At 38.4% G+C, this 13,868-nt stretch overlaps 1 long non-coding RNA gene across 1 annotated transcript in view; it reads right to left on the bottom strand.

Moving 5' to 3' along the window:
• The window catches only part of LOC119624490 (uncharacterized), an 86,853-nt gene that overhangs the window by 52,630 nt on the left and 20,355 nt on the right, over positions 1 to 13,868 (bottom strand). The window contains exon 2 of the long non-coding RNA XR_012093685.1: positions 7,723 to 7,908. This is a non-coding gene — a long non-coding RNA (uncharacterized lncRNA). The remainder of the gene's footprint in view (positions 1 to 7,722; positions 7,909 to 13,868) is intronic.

Below are 13,868 nucleotides of genomic sequence, written 5' to 3'. Positions count from 1 at the left end.
CCCTCTTATTCCTCTCACTGTTTTAACCCTGGAGGATCCAGAGGCAGCCTGATGGTGAGTAAGGAAGGATAAGTAACTCACCAGGTAGGGAAAGAGAGATGAAGCCAGCTAAGCACCCCTCTCCCACTGTAAGCACTTTGTTAAGGGGAGAAATTTTAAATGAAATTTTGAACTTTGACTCTTACACTTAAATTACTTAACTTTTAATTAACAAAAGAGGACTATCCATATGACAAGATGTAATCAGATGACTTTATTATCTAGGAGTGATCTGCTCTGAATTTCTCTCAAGTAAAGGACCACTTCCTCAAAATGGGCAATGAGGAGAGGCGGAAAAGTTGTTTTTTTTTATTGCACCCTATGAGTCCACTAACTCAGAGTGTTGGGTGCGTGTCATAGTGTTTTGTGCTGAATTTTCCTGTTATTTGCAAGGGTTCTAATACCATACAAAATATTCCATGTATAGACTAAACATAAAATATTTCCAGCTAATTATTCAAGTAAGACAAAGATGGAAATTATTAGGCATACTAAAAGCAGCAAATATTTGGCTTCAGTAAATTCTTATTGGACTTAAGCTGGTTGACTGTTTAATTACAAATTCAAGAAACAAATTAAGTGTTTATACAAAATGCAGAAATGTAGTGACAGGAAAAACAGATCAATAAAATTACGAATTGGAAATCAATATCAAGAAATATTCCAGGAATTCAAATGCAAAGCGAAGTTTTAATTCCATAGCTCTGGTGACAGGGATACAGCTTGTGGCTTGATTCCTTTACAAGAGAAAAAAGACTGATGCTTAACTCTCTTTTGAGAAAGTTATCATATAATCTTCTGTTGGATCCCTACAAAATACTCTGAAAATCACTCTTAGCAAACTCTTCCCACCATTAAAATACATTTCCTCTAACTACTAAATGTCCTTTCCAGTAAGCTGAAAGAGATAGAGTTTGAAGTAAATATTCGTATTCATATTCATTCTTAGCTCACTGCAGCCTCCAACTCCTGGGTTCAAGTGATTCTCCTGCCTCAGCCTCCTGAGTAGCTGGGATTCCAGGCATATGTCACCACGCCTGGCTAATTTTTTTTTTTTGTATTTTCATTAGAGACAGGGTTTCACCATGTTGCCCAGGCTGATCTTGAACCACTGACCTCAAGTGATCCACCCACCTCCGCCTCCAAAAGTGTTGGGATTACAGATGTGAGCCGCCGCACCCAGCCTAATTCTACTTTCTTGACTGGTTATGTTCTGTAGAATATATGTGACATCTCTATATTCAGGCCTTCCTAGGGCCCCAATGAAAAGATAAAAATATTTGGGGTACATGCAATTTTAGTCCATTCCTTGTAATATGCTAGAGGTCACATGAGAAAATAAGGTAGTTAGAAGTCAGATTTTTCTTGAAATCACCTCTTTTAAAAAATTAATTATTTTCAACGTTTTTGAGTTAGAGGTACATGTACAGGTTTGTTACCTGAATATATTACATGATGCTGAGGTTTGGGGTATGAATAATCCCATCATCTAGGTAAGGAGTATCGTACCTAATAGTTTTTCAACCCTTGCCCCCTTCCCTCCCTTCTTCCTCTGGTAATTCCTGGAGTCTACTGCTGCCATCTTTATGTCCATAAGTACCCAATGTTTAACTCCTACTTATAAGTGAGAACATGTGGTATTCAGTTTTCTCTTCTTGTGTTAATTTGCTTAGGATAATGACCTCTAATTGCTGCAAAGAACATGAGTTCATCCTTTTTATGGCTGTATAGTATTCCATGGGTTATATGTACCACATTTTCTTTATCCAATCCACCACCGATGGGTATCTAGGTTGATTTCATGTCTTCGCTATTGTGAATAGTGCTGTGATGAACATGAGAATACATGTGTATTTTTGGTAGAATTTATTTTCTTTTGGATATATACCTAGTAATGGGATTGCTAGGTTGAATAATAGTTCTGTTTTAAGTTCTTTGAAAAATCTCCAACTGCTTTCCACAGTGGCTGAACTAATTTGCATTCCCATCAATAGTGTATAAGTGTTCCATTTTCTCTGAAGCCTTGCCAGCAGCTGTTGTTTTTTGACTTTTAATAATAGCCATTATGACTGGTGTGAGATGGTATCTCACTGCAGTTTTGATTTGCATTTCTCTGAGGATTAGTGATGTGGAGCATCTTTTCATGTTTCCCAGCCACTTCTGTGTCCCCTGTTGGGAAGTGTCTGTTCATGTTTTTTTTTGTCCATTAATTTTTTTATTTTTTTGAGACAGAGTCTCACTCTGTCACCCAGGTTGGAATACAGCGGCATGATCTTGGCTCATTGCAGCCTCAGTCTCCCAGGTTCAAGTGATCCTCCCACCTCGGCCTCCCAAGTAGCTAGGACTACAGGCATGCAATACCATGCCTGGTGCTAATTGTGTTTATTTTTTGTAGAGACGGGGTCTCACTATGTTGCCCAGGCTGGTCTCAAACTCCTGGAATCAAGCAATCCTCCTGCCTCAGCCTCCCAAAGTGCTGGGATTATAGGCGTGAGCTACTGTGCCTGGCTTCTTTTGCCTATTTTAATTAGGGTTATTTGTTTTTTGCTTGTTCAATTGTTTAAGTTCCATATAGATTCTGGATATCAGGCTTTTATTGGATGCATAATTTGCAAATATTTTCTTCCAATGTGTAGGTTGTCTGTTTACTCTGTTGATAGTTTATTTTGCTATGCAGAATCTCTTTAGTTTAATTAGGTGCCACTTGTCAGTTTTTGCTTTTGCTGTAATTGCTTTTGAGAACTTGTCATAAATTCTTTCCCAAGGCCAATGTCTAGAATGGCATTTCCTTGATTTTCTTCTAGAATTCTTCTAGTTTGTGGTCTTACATTTACATTTTTAATCCATCTTGAGTTAATTTCTGTATATGGTAAAATGTAGAGGCTCAGTTTCATTGCCCTGCATATGGCTAGCCAGCTCCCCCTGCACAATTTATTGAACAGACAGTCCTTTCCCCATTGCTTATTTTTTGTCAATTTTGTTGAAGATTACATGGCTACAAGTGTGCAGCTTTATTTCTGGATTCTCTTTTCTGTTCCATTGGTCTATGTGTTTCTGTACCAGTACCATGCTGTTTTGGTTACTGTAGCTTTATAGCATAGTTGGAAGTTGGGAAATGAAATCACCTTTTCTCAGGATGATCACCTGGGCCCAGGGAGGTCAAGGCTGCAGTGAGCTGTGATCACACTGCTGCACTCCAATCTAAGCTACAGAGTGAGATCCTGTCTGAATGAAAAAGAAAAAAAAAAAAAGAAATAATCTGTTTCGAAATGTTTGTCAAGACACTCAGGGAGAGATTTCAAATGTAACAATTTAATAGTTTAAAAACCTTAAAAATCCAGGATAAATAAATGCAGGCCTACAGGACCAAACCTTATCAACACTACTGATGTATTCAGTAATTGGATGTTTCTAATTCATGTGCATCAAAAGCCTTTATCATGAAACAGAGCTATAAAAAGAAATGGCAAAATTAAAAAGCAGAGAGGCTAAGGACTTTTCCTTGAGTTCTAATTCTGACACTTATTAGCTGTATAATCTTGTAGAAGTTGATATACCTGTTTTCTGCTAGGTAAAAAGGGAAATATATTAATGGAATTCTGAATCAATTATAAGGCAAAACGGAAAAAATAAATAGCAGTCACAATATCACCTGATAAACTGCTAAAGGCTAGAATTGAGGATGTGGCTTAGATGTGTAGGAATAATAGGTTTACTGACACATAGCGCCACGCATATAGACCAGCTGGACCTGCTGGTCTCCCTGTGCATGAGCCTGCCCCTGTAAAATATATGATATAGAGGAACAGAATAGAGTGCATGCTCTCTGTGGATATTATGTTAAAATGAAGGAGGAAGGAGCTGAGATGAGCATTGTAAAATTCTTCTTCCAAACTTATCAATAAGGAAAGTCACTAGTGTTTCCCTGGGGAGGACTGACAGAGGTTGGCAGAGAGCACACAGGGGTATTGTGCCAGTGAAGCTCTTTCCACAAGGAAAGAAACACTGGAGTAGAGGGACAGTTTTAGCCCTGAACATTTCCCAGACTCTAATTCTCTTAATACGTTGGGCTTGACCATTTAGCCTATATTCCATCAAGCTGTAGTCATCCTCTTGTGGAGAAGCGATCAACAGACAATCAAGATAGTTCTATTCTTACTATTCTATTCATAAGACTGTTCTCCTAACACTAATTGTGATCCTCTGTGCTGTGGGTCCTCCTGGTACTGTCCAGGGTTGCTTCTGACCACAGAATGCTCTGAAATAGGCCAGATTAATACATTACATAAAATAACTTGTAGGCAACATTGTACCCATGGCTGAAAATCAATTTCCCACCCCAGACGATGTCTAGCCAAGTTGTCCTATTACATAGTATGTATCTTTGGGTCCAATGAGAAGCAGATGCCAAGAAAAGATGAGAAATGGAAGAGATTTATTGGATGGAGGAGCAGGTGAAGACAGGGAATGCCTCCAAAGCATAGTGTAGGTCTGACATCTGTGCAAGAAGAGAGGGAAGGAAGGACAACTGGGTAGGTAGAATCTTAGACTGCAATGCAGCAGTTCTTAGAAAAGTTAAACCTGGTTGATGGAAAATCCTTCAGCCAAAGTTCCTTGTTGGAAGAGTTCTATTTCACTGGAATGGGCATGTTTTAGTACCCTAGTCATCTTCAGTCATTGGTAGAAGCAGCTAGTAGGAAGTGCCTCAGTGTGAACATGATGATGGGTCCAGAGGCCATCAGTCCATTATGATCCTCACAGCAGGAAGTGTGAGCAGTGGATTTTCGTGGATGTAACATGTATATAGCCCATCAGAAGTTCCACAATGGCACTGAATGACAGCACAAAAATACCCCAATAATAGTATATAACAAGGCAGGCACAGTGGCTCATGCCTATAATCCTAGTACTTTGGGAGGCTGAGGTGGAAGGATCACTGAGGCCAGGAGTTTGAGACCAACTTGGGCAACATGGTGAGACTTCAGCTCTATAAAAAATTTTAAAATTGGCCAAGCTTGCTGGCATGTGCCTGTAGTTCTAGCTGCTTGAGAGACTGAGGCAGGAGGATCTCTTGAGCTCCGGTGTTGGAGGCTGCAGTGAGCTATGAGCCTGGGTGTACTTAAGCCTGGGTCATAGAGCAAGACCCTGTCTCTATTATATATATATTATATGATTATATATGTTAACAATATATAATTATATAAATATAAAGCAAGATCCTGTCTCTATTTTATACATATAAAATATACATGATTATATACATTCTTCCAAACTTATCAATAAGGAAAGTCACTAGTGTTTCCCTGGGGAGGAGTGAGAGAGGTTGGCAGACAACAGACAGGAGTACTGTGCCAGTGAAGCTCTTTCCACAAGGAAAGAAACACTGGAGAAGAGGGAAAGTTTTAGCCTTAATATATAAATAATTATATATTTTAACATATAAAATCATATATAATATAAAAGTATACATATTATGTATAAAATATATAAAATAATAAGATGCTTCCCATCTGAATATAGACTTCTTCCTATTATCAAATTCCAGGGAGAAATTACAATAAAAAAATTAGATTCCCTTGCAAGTTAAGTCTAAATAAGTTAAAGCCCAAAGGGATTAAAGTCCTAAATAAAATTCTTTTGACTTTATGAGTTAAAGTTTAAAAAACTGAAGTCCAAAACTTGTCTTTCCTTATTTCTTACTCTACTCAGTCTTGGACGAGAGAAGGCAGATGTGCTCATTTCCCTCAGCAGCGCAGTTCCTAGGATGGATGCAGTTCCTTCAAGAACTCAGAATTTGTTTTCATGATCCCCACTTAATAAAATAAAGTCCAAAGAATTCCTAGAACATACTGAATTATAAGAGTTCTAGCTCAGTCACTATGCAATTTGGAAAGCAAGCTAATCCCTAGATTATAATGCTGATAATATAGGATATATGGCTCCAGATCGCATCACTTGGTGAGTCCAAAGACTATATCAAAGTTATCTGCATAACGATAGGTGGATGGAGATAATCCAGGCTTGTCTCATCAGGATTCATTTATTCATACTGCAAATAATTACTAAATGCCTACTATGTGTCAGGAGATATTCTAGCAGCTAATAAAATAGACAAAGATTCTTGCCTTCATGGAGCAAAATTGCATTCTTTTGGGGAAGACCTTTTTTAAACAAGATAATTAAATATTTAACGTATTAGTGACATGATAAGGAGAAAAAAGCAAAAGAATGGAGTTTTGAGATGTTGAGAGGGGATTAGAATTTTAGCTAGGAAAGCCAGGGAGACTATTTTGAATAAAAACCTAGAGGATGTTAAAGAGAAAGCCATGTGCCTATGTAGTCAGTGATGATTTTAGGGTGGAGGAAATAGCAAATGCAAAAACAGGAGGCAGGAGTACTCCTGGAGGGTTTAAGAAACAGCAAGGAATCCTATGTGGCTGGAGTGTAGTGAGCAAGGTGAAGAGTGATAAGATGAGATCAGGGGGACACAGAGGGCAGACCATGTAGTGCTCACTCTGATGAGATAGGAAGCCAGTGCAGGGTACAGAGGAGGGTACTGACTTGAATTAACAAGATCACCTGGATGCTCTGCTGAGCAGAGACTCTAAAGGGTAAGTGCAGCAGCAGGAAGACCATTTAGGAAACTGTTGCAATAATCTAAAGAAGACATGACTGTGGCTTGGACCAAAGTGATAGCAGGGGAGGTGACAAATGGTTGCGTTTCTGGATACAGTTTGGTGGCAGTCACAGCCAATTTTCAGGAGTCAGGAAATTGTGAGCTTAAACTCAGTTGGGAGAAATTAGCCATCAAGAAGGTAATCTTTTACTTCCAGTATCAGAGGAAGAGCTACTTCTGCATACTATCTGCTTTCTCAGAGAGCAGCATTTGCAACACTTCTGGCTTCTATAAAAGTTTTAAAATCTTCATATGATGGCAGCCCCAATTAATATGTTTTACTTAAAGTGCCTTTCCTTTATAACATATTCAAATCCTCTTAATTTCTATTTTCCCACTGAGTCTCACGTTTCTGGCACCTCATGCTGATAAGAGTGGGGCTGTGTCTAGTGACACAGCCTCTGTGAAGTCTTATGAACAGGTATCTCAATCCTGTGCCACAGAGGCTATTGCCTGTACCTCTTGCTATGGCCTAAGACTTGCCTCCTGCTTCCTACTATTGTAATCACTCTCAGCAGAGATGTGAATTAAAGCTGCTTGGGAAACAAGTACTCCTTTCAGTCTAGTGAGTGTCTACACCTATGTCATGTACTACGTAAGACCTTGTCTTGTCTTCACTTTGAATGTCACAAGCCTTGAGTGGCATTTCTTTCAGTTACATTTTTTTCTCTGCAGGAAAGGGTTAAGCCTCTAGTGTTATATATCCCTTCTTTGTCCCATGACTATTTTTCAGAAAGGCTCATTTGATTTTATGATAATTCACCTTGTAACTTAGGTTGATCCCTTCTTTTCGTGTCTATGGCAAGGCTGGTATGATTTGCTGGATTTGAGCAACTTCTTTCCTTTACTTTCTTACACAGACATTTTTCTTTTTTTCTCTTTTTGTTTTCTAACCTAGAGATGCATTTTTCTCACATACTTCTCTAGGTTTTGTTTTGTGGGGTCTCACACAGTGAGATGTGAAATCTATGCATTCCGTGTTTACCAAAAAACAAAGATATTCTCACCTTCACCTTGCTGAGCTGCATAACATTTCCAGGAGACAGTCACCTAGTAGACCAACATCCAACGTAGGTCTGGATTTGACTTGTCATTGTCTTTTCTCAACCTTGCAGGGCCAAGGCCTTTACCACTCTACTACTGGCCTTGCTGACTGCTGACCATGAATACATGCTTTTTGCAGGGTAGAATATCTGAAAGACAATGAAGAAGGGAAAAGGAACATGAGTCATATTAGATCTTCATCATACATCCTGTTCCTCATCTCAAACTCATCAAACTCTCTTCTCCTGTCCTGGGGTTTAGTAAGTAGATACAGGCCAGGCAAGTTACTCTAATGGATGTTTCCCCATGTGGAGGGAAATATCAAAAGCGAGGAATAAGTGCTTCCCCATGAAAGTATGTAAAATACTTAGCACAGTGCTTAAAATGAGGTTAGAACTCAATAAATTTTAACTGTTATTTAGCAAAAGAATTGAAAAGTTGAGATGAAAATTAGCTATGTTCTATGCATAGCTAAAGTGGAAAAGTATAAATAGTAGAGATAGGGCAACAAAACAAATTCTACAATGATGGATTTTTTGTTTCTCAGTTTTTAGAGTAAAACTCTATGCCTTAAACTGTCCTTAAAATCATCTACGAATACAACCTGTCTTGGGTATGGAACTGGCCTCTTGACAAAGGAATACAGTTAGGTCAGGTGTGCATTTTTTTCTTGGATCTCAGGACCACAGAAATGGGTTAATCCTAATCTTTGGTTACGACACATACTCCTCACTAGATTGTTCCTTCCTTTCCTCCTTCTTCCCACCCTCCCTTCCATGCTCTCTCTCTTCTCTCCTTCTCTCCCTTTCTGGTCTGCCATCTTTCCAACTTTGTCTCTTTTCAAGGGAGTCTCATAATATTGATACCTTATTTTGCGTGGAATAGAACTTTAGGATTCTCCAGCCTCTACCCGCTTCCTTTCCCAGGCAATTGTCTTTATTTGTGCTGAGTTTGGAGTTGGAATAAACACTGAAAGTGACAGACTTGCCACATCTGGAGGAAAAAACAGCTGTTTTTTTGCTCTCCCCCAAAATTCTAAGTGCATCCCTAAAGCTGAAAGGAAGTGCATGGCTTTGACTCAAACTTTGCCCTGTTTGCCAGCCCCAGGGAGTCTTGGTTGAGGTAGGGGGAATGTAACAAAATCTGACAACAGACGAGCATGATGTGGTGTGAAGTTTTATTATGAAACTTATGTGTAGTTCTGCTTTTCACCCAGTTGTGTCATAGAAAAACAAAACATTCATTTCAGTTTTTGCTAACCATGTGTTTAGAAGAGCAGAAATATATAATTTGTGTTTAAAAATTATGTACTGTAACACACAATTCTCGTAAGATGTTGAAATTATATTATGTATTGATTCATAAGTCAGTTTTAAACTATTTCCTTACTTTCTTTCAATTGTAAGTATGATCATATATGTATTAGTGTGTATAATATCATATATCTATATAAAATATATACATTTAAGGCAGGAAAGAGACATTTAATTATCATATAAGCAGTTTATCTGCATTAAAGAAACATTAGATAATACAGAAAATTAGAAAGGAAAAAATGTATGGAGCAGTTCCTTAATTCATTCTACTGGCAACTGATACTGTGCTAGGTGAAAAGAAAAATACGTAGATGACTAGGACATAGACTGTACCCTCTAGGAAAGAGATATAAATGAAATATTTTTGAAATATTCAACAGAAATTTAAAATTTGTCAAGCATTTTTAGTATCCTCTGTATCTTCCTGTTACCTTTAACTTAGTCATTTAGAGTAGGCTCTGTTTACCCAGAGATCATATGATCCACGGGTTACTGGGCCTGGTCATAATTTAACTTTAGGTCCAGTCCTCTTTACACCATGTGTCTATGCTTCCTTTCTTAGAAAGGGCAGGAGTTAGGAAGAAATATTCCCACTTATTTTGTGGGCCGGGCGGGCTGGGCAGATGAGTGATAAAAGATGCAGTGTTGACTGTGCCCATTGAAGACAAAGAACTACATTAAGATGGAGGTGGGGAAGGAACATGGTTATGCAGTGTATTAATGACTCATTCCAAATTTCACTGGATGGACAACCACGAAAACAGAACATTTTTTCTAAAGTTATTTTGAATAGAGAATTTTAACAAAGTCTGTAATAAAGTCAATAATTTAAAGTAAAGTAATAAGGTCAATAATTTTAAATAGGTTTATTAAGTCACATATTGGTCATGTATAAAGTTAGGAGTTAAAAATAATTTTTTTAAAAAATTGAGATGGAGTCTTGTTCCAGGGAGGCAGACGTTGCAGTGAGCTGAGATGGTGCCCAGGCTGGACTGCAGTGGCACTGTCTCGGCTCATTGCAACCTCCGCCTCTCAGGTTCAAGTGATTCTCGTGTCTCAGCTTCCCAAGTAGCTGGGATTACAGGTGTGCACTACCATGCCCAGCTAAAATTTTTGTATTTTTAGTAGAGACGGGGTTTCACCATGTTGGCCAGTCTGATCTCAAACATTTGACCTCAGGTAATCTGCCCACTTTGGCCTCCCAAAGTGCTGGGATTATAGGCGTGAGCACTGTGCCTGGCCAAAAATCAATTGGTTCTACTGTGCCTCATTATATGGTATTAAGGACAGACTTCCATTGGTTTCAGATAATCAGAATCATATTTCTGAGATTTCAAAATAATTATGCAGTAAACTACACAAAAGAAGTAAAGTAGTGAAACCCTATAGCTATGCTCATTTTACACAGCAAAGAACTGGAACAGTATTTCAGTTCTTTTTAAGTAAGGTGGTTGAGGCCTCTGCACACAAAGGAGAAATAGGCAGTTGTCTAAATAATTCTGGCATCTTCCACAAATGAAATAAAAGTAGACTATTTGTAATACTCTCTTGATTATGGTTTTTCATACATTTATATATGAATATCAAATTTATAACAAAATCAAAATTACTTTATCACACTCTGCTGCTTTCATTTATCCTTCTACCTATCCATTCATCCAGTAAACATTTATATTGAACTTACTATGAAGAAAAGAACTCTGCTTGACACAGTATTATCAAATGTCTCAGTTGAAGAACAATTGCATGTCACTGGGATATGGGTTTAAATAATAAAAAGAAGCTTTTATGGAAAATTTGGATATTATTTACAAAATAAACAAGTTTTAAATATAACAAGCAAACAGTACTCAGTTTTAAAAACTGAGGGTTTTTTTTTAAAGAATACTCCTAAACTACTATGCAATTCTGAGTTATGAGTTTCTATTATTAACAAACAGATGAAAAACTCTTCCCTAGTAAGATGTGTCATCAGTGGATTTATTTCTAACTCTGTGGTTTATTTCATTATATGAGTAACATTTTTTCCTTTGTTAGTTATAGAGGTTGAGAAAAATTTGGTGAGTATGTTTCACATAGGCTAAAAAAAAAAAAAAAAAACCCAAACAACGAATTGTTCTTCTCCAGACTGTATATCTGGCTCCTAGATCTCTCTTCTGAGTCCTGGCCTTCTATTGTTCATTGCCAACTAGATATTTCCGTTAGTGATCCATAGGCACAATAAACTCAGTACTCAGAAAGATGAAATCTATGCAGTCTCACACAAAGCTACTCTGCTTGAATTTTCTCTCCTAATTAATAGTACCACCATAGATCTAGTTTCTCAAGCTAGAAATTTGATTCTTATCTAGAGCCTGTCTTTTTTTGCATTCCTCATAGTTACTAGGTCATCCAGTTCTGTCCATTAAATCTTCAGAAAATGCCCAGAATCTTTGCTTCCTTATCACTGCCACTGCTTTAGTGTCATTCACCTTTATCTTGCTTGGACTATGGCAAAGATCCCCAAATGATCTTCCTGCTTCTAGTCTTTCAGTACTCTAGTCCATCCTTTACACTGCCATTAGAGGAATCTTTTTCTAACTTAACTATGCTCATGTCACTCTCTTTCTCTGAAAGCTTCTGAGTGGATCCTCATTAACTACAGGATCGAGTCTAGTCATTTTAGCATGGCATTTAAGAGCCTTTATAAGTCTTATCCTAACTTTTCTTTTCAGACCCATCTCTCTAGAAGTATCATGTGCTTCTGCCAAATGGGACTGCTTGTCTGAATATATACCCCATGCAAGTTCTTTTGTATATCTATGAGATATTGACAATGCTATCCTTTTGATTAAAATGTCTTATTCACTTCTCTATTTGGTAAACCCCTACTTATCCTTCAGTGCCTATCTCAAATATAACCTCCTTTAAAAGGTCTTATTTGAAATCCTAAGAAAGTGTTAGTTCCTTTGCTTCTGTGCTGGGTTGTTCTTTGCTGGCCACTTGAGATCCCCTCTCCAACATCCTCTACTTGCCCTGCGTCCTCAGAGGTTGACCTCTTTGGATGACAGTAACAGATTTCCTTGTCCTCTGACTTTCTAGTAGATTTGAACAGTGGGACACCCTGAAAGAAACTCAGAGGACGGAAAAGTATGATTGTAATATTTCCCTACATCCCTCTCTTCCAGGCCTTGGATTGGCAGGGGCTGGATTAACTGAAACAGAGTTCCTGTGAGGTAGCTCTCTCCTATAGCTTTCTTTCTGAAGTTTGGTAATAGCTCTTTCCCTTTGTCTCTTCAGGCCTAGGAGTAGGAGCAATTTTCACTGTTGATGCTTCACTATCCTTAATTGCCTATACCTTTGTAAATAACTTCTTTATTAAACTCTCTTTAATCACTCCTTTTCAGTATGCCATCTGTTTCCTGTCCTGACTGGTCCACTTCTGTGGTACCATTTAGATCTCTTTTAAACTATACTTAATACACTGTATTCCAACTGTTTTTGCCTACCTGTTTGTTTCCCTCATTGAATTCCTGAAAGGCAGATCTGAATCCAGGGAAAGAATCATTGTGACTAGGTAGGAAAGAGCCTTCCCTTCCTAGGAGGGTTTTGCAAAGACCACAGTAGGACATGCAGAGGCCAGAGCAAGAGGGGATCTCTGGAATGTGCAGATAAACTGAGGGATATGGGATTAATCTTTGAGAATCAAGTAAAGAGCTGCCTGCCTGCCTTACCCATGGACATCAGAGGCATCAACCTCAAACCAATTTGGGCTAAAGTCTGAGATGCTTGGCCTGGCATTTGGCACTCACTGATACAATCTTCCAAATTTCATCTGGTAAAGAGCCAAGAACTATAAACAAAAGGGCAACGACTGTAAGAACTGTGTAAGATTTCTTAAACTTCCCTAACTATTGGAGGTGAGAGTTGGAGGATCCCAATACAGTTTTCTTTTCTTTTCTTTTTTTTTTTTTTTGAGACAGAGTCTTGTCTCTGAGGTGCCATCTCGGCTCACTGCAACCTTCACCTCCCAGGCTCAACAGGCAAGCACTACCATGCCCAGCTAATTTATATACTTTTAGTAGGGATGGGGGTCTCACCATGTTGGCCAGGCTGGTCTCAAACTCCTGACCTCAAATGATCTGCCTGTCTAGGCCTTCCAAAGTGCTAAGACTACAGGTGTGAGCCACTGTGCCTGACGAGATCCCAATAAATATTAATAGCACTTCTTCCTGCTTGAGTTTTCAACAAATTGAGAAATAAGATTACAATAGATAAAGGTTAAAATAATAACAATAGTAATGATAGTTCAAACGGCTGGAGTGCTTATTTTGTAACAGGCACTGTTCTGCGCTTTATATATGTTAACTCACTTAATCCTCACATAATCCTATAAGTAGATACTATTAGCCCTATTTTGTAGGTGAAGAAATTGAAGCCCTGGGGAGGTTAAGTAACTTACCCAAAGTTTCGTGGCTATTATTAAGCAGCAAACTCAGGGTATGAATTAGTTTGGCTCCCGAGTCTATGCACCTAGCCACTACATTATATTGCCTCTTGAGAAATAACACATTTAGTACAGATTAAACTGATGGTGGAGAATGTGGTTTTTATCGATGAACAAAAAATAGTGAACCCCTACTCACAATGCTGGACTTCTCTAGGCTTCCTTACATGAAGCCAGTCTCTGAAAAACATAGGGCATGGAATAACAGAAGTTATCTTCTTTTCAGGCTGCCTGCTGAGAGTAGGTGCCGAGGGAGGGAATAAGGGGCCTGTGTTGCATGCTAACTTTCTTTTTTCATACTAACCAA

Source organism: Chlorocebus sabaeus, chromosome 1 (genome assembly GCF_047675955.1).
Source record: "Chlorocebus sabaeus isolate Y175 chromosome 1, mChlSab1.0.hap1, whole genome shotgun sequence".
Classification (NCBI taxonomy): domain Eukaryota; kingdom Metazoa; phylum Chordata; class Mammalia; order Primates; family Cercopithecidae; genus Chlorocebus; species Chlorocebus sabaeus.
The sequence above is the reverse complement of the archived record's forward strand: the minus strand, read 5'-3'. Positions and strand labels throughout refer to the sequence as shown.